The sequence below is a fragment of the Arachis hypogaea genome, chromosome 15 (assembly GCF_003086295.3).
Source record: "Arachis hypogaea cultivar Tifrunner chromosome 15, arahy.Tifrunner.gnm2.J5K5, whole genome shotgun sequence".
Taxonomy (NCBI): domain Eukaryota; kingdom Viridiplantae; phylum Streptophyta; class Magnoliopsida; order Fabales; family Fabaceae; genus Arachis; species Arachis hypogaea.
This window is the reverse complement of record NC_092050.1, coordinates 86,015,179-86,018,516: the sequence shown is the minus strand read 5'-3', so window position 1 is coordinate 86,018,516 and position 3,338 is coordinate 86,015,179. Positions and strand designations below refer to the sequence as shown.

At 41.7% G+C, this 3,338-nt stretch overlaps 1 non-coding gene across 1 annotated transcript; it reads left to right on the top strand.

Annotated features, from left to right (window-relative positions):
- Positions 1–3,230: 3,230 nt before the first annotated feature.
- Positions 3,231–3,338, top strand: LOC112753489 (small nucleolar RNA R71). Its single transcript, XR_003177874.1, has one exon. It is a non-coding gene; the product is annotated as a small nucleolar RNA R71 (small nucleolar RNA).

The following is a 3,338-nucleotide window of genomic DNA, read 5'->3' as shown; positions in this document are numbered from 1 at the left end:
GAGAGTTAGGACTTATGGAGTAGGATTGATATAGCTCATTTGACTTTCCTTCACTACTAGTTAGAGGATGATTTGATGAGATTAATCCTTGCCAATTCTCATATTGTGGTTAGTGATTAGGATAGAGATCCTTGACCACCAACCCTTGCCAAGACCTTTTTAGCCATTAGTTTACTTTCTTGCCATTTATCTTTCATGCCTCTTATCAAAACCCCAAAAATAATTCATAACCAATAACAAGACACTTTATTGTAATTCCTAGGGAGAACGACCCGAGGTTCCAATACTTCGGTTTATAAATTTTAGGGGTTTGTACTAGTGACAAACAACTTTTTGTATGAAAGGATTAGTGATTGGTTTAGAAACTATACTTGCAACGAGAATTCATTTGTGAAATTCTATACCATCAAAAATCCAATCGTCAGTGGCGTTTCCTTCTTGAGGAATCAATGATGTCCTTGAGCTCTTCTATGTCTCTTCCTTGTCTTTGTTACTCCTCCCTCATAGCTCTTTGATCTTCTCTAATTTAATGGAGGATGATGGAGTGCTCTTGATGTTCCACCTTTAGTTGCTCCTAATAATTGTGTGGAGGAAAATGTATCCCCTGAGGTATCTCAGGGATCTCTTGATTTGCAGTCAAATGTTCTACCACTGAGCTATAGACCCTTGATGGAAGCTTTTGTCTTCCCTTTCCTCTTTCTAGAGGTTTCTCTGGCTTAGGTGCCATCAATGGTTATGGAAAAACAAAAAAGCTATGCTTTTACCACACCAAACTTAGAATGTTGCTCGCCCTCGAGCAAAAGAAGAAAGAATAGTAGAAGAAGAAGAAGATATGGAGGAGATGGAGGGGTTTGTGTATTCGGCTATATGGGTGGGCTTGGGTGGGAAAGAGATTTTGAATTTTTGAAGGTAGGTGGGGTGTATGGATGTGAGTGGTGAATGGAAAACAGAAGGGATGACTGTGAATGGAGAGAGAGAGAGAGGGTGATATAGGATTATGAGGAGGTAAGGTGAGTGGAGGTATGTGGGGATCCTGTGGTGTCCACAGATCCTGAGGTGTCAAGGATTTACATCCCTGCACCAATTTGGCATGTAAAATGCCTTTGCATGCAATTCTGGCGTTTAAACGCCGAATTGATGCTTGTTTTGGGCGTTGAACGCCAGCTTCATGCTTGTTTCTGGCGTTCAGCGCCAGCTTTCCTCAGTGTGCATTCCTGGCATCTGAACGCCAGGATGCTGCTTGTTTTTGGCGTTCAACGCCAGATCCATGCTCTGTTCTGGCGTTGAACGCCAGCCAGATGCTCCTTACTGGCGTTTAAACGCCAGTAAGTCCTTCCTCCAGGGTGTGATTTTTCTTCTGCTGTTTTTGATTCTGTTTTTAATTTTTCTATTTATTTTGTGACTCCACATGATCATGAACCTAATAAAACATGAAAGAACAACAAAAATAAAAATAAAATTAGATAAATAAATATTGGGTTGCCTCCCAACAAACGCTTCTTTAATGTCAATAGCTTGACAGTGGGCTCTCATGGAGCCTCACAGATGTTCAGAGCATTTTTGAGACTCCCCAACACCAAACTTAGAGTTCGGATATGGGAGTTCAACACCAAACTTAAAGTTTGGTTGTGGCCTCCCAACACCAAACTTAGAGTTTGACTGTGGGGCTCTGGTTGACTCTGTTTTGAGAGAAGCTTATTGTGCCTCTTTTCCATGTTTACAAAAGGATGTCCTTGAGTTTTAAACTCAAGGGAGTCCTCATTCAATTGAAGGACTAGTTCACCTCTGTTAACATCAATCACAGCTCTTGCTGTGGCTAGGAAGGGTCTTCCAAGGATGATGAATTCATCCTCATCCTTCCCAGTATCTAGGATTATGAAATCAGCAGGGATGTAAAGGCCTTCAACCTTTATTAATATGTCCTCTACTTGTCCATAAGCCTATTTTCTAGAATTGTCTGCCATCTCTAATGAGATTCTAGCAGCTTGCACCTCAAAGATTCCCAGTTTCTCCATTACAGAGAGTGGCATGAGGTTTATTCCTGACCCAAGGTCACATAGAGCCTTCTCAAAGGTCATGGTGCCTATGGTACAAGGTATTAGGAACTTTCCAGGATCCTGTTTCTTCTGAGGCAATCTCAGTTGATCCAATACATTTAGTTCATTGGTGAACAAGGGAGGTTCATCTCCCCAAGTCTCATTACCAAATAAATTGGCATTCAGCTTCATGATTGCACCAAGGAACTTGGCAACTTGCTCTTCAGTAACATCCTTATTCTCTTCAGAAGAAGAATACTCATCAGAACTCATGAAGGGCGTAAGGAGGTTCAATGGAATCTCTATGGTCTCTAGATGAGCCTCAGAGTCCTTTGGTTCCTCAAAGGGAAACTCCTTGTTGATCACTGGACATCCCAGGAGGTCTTCCTTCTTGGGATTCACGTCCTCTTCCTCTCTTGTGGGTTCGGCCATGATGGTCAATTCAATGGCCTTGCACTCTCCTTTTGGATTTTCTTCTGTATTGCTTGGGAGAGTACTAGGAAGGGTTTCAGTGATCTTCTTACTCAGCTGGCCCACTTGTGCCTCCAAATTTCTAATGGAGGACCTTGTTTCATTCATGAAACTCACAGTGGCCTTAGATAGATCAGATACTAAGTTTGCTAAATTAGAGGTATTTTGTTCAGAGTTCTCTGTCTGTTGCTGAGTGGATGATGGAAAAGTCTTACTATTGCTAAACCTGTTTCTTCCACCATTATTAAAGCCTTGTTGAGGCTTTTGTTGATCCTTCCATGAGAGATTTGGGTGATTTCTCCATGAGGGATTATAGGTGTTTCCATAGGGTTCACCCATGTAATTCACCTCTGCGATTGCAGGATTCTCAGGATCATAAGCTTCTTCTTCAGAAGATGCCTCTTGAGTACTGTTGGATGTAGCTTGCATTCCATTCAGACTCTGAGAAATCATATTGACTTGCTGCGTCAATAGTTTATTCTGAGCCAATATGGCATTCAGAGTATCAATTTCAATAACTCTCTTCTTCTGAGGCATCCCATTACTCACAGGATTCCTCTCAGAAGTGTACATGAACTGGTTATTAGCAACCATGTCAATGAGTTCTTGAGCTTCTGCAGGCATTTTCTTTAGGTGAATGGATCCACCTGCAGAAGTATCCAATGACATCTTAGCTAATTCAGACAGGCCATCATAGAATATATCCAGGATGGTCCATTCTGAAAGCATGTCAGAAAGACACTTTTTGGTCAGTTGCTTGTATCTCTCCCAAGCTTCATAGAGGGATTCACCTTCCTTCTGTCTGAAGGTTTGAACATCCACTCTAAGCTT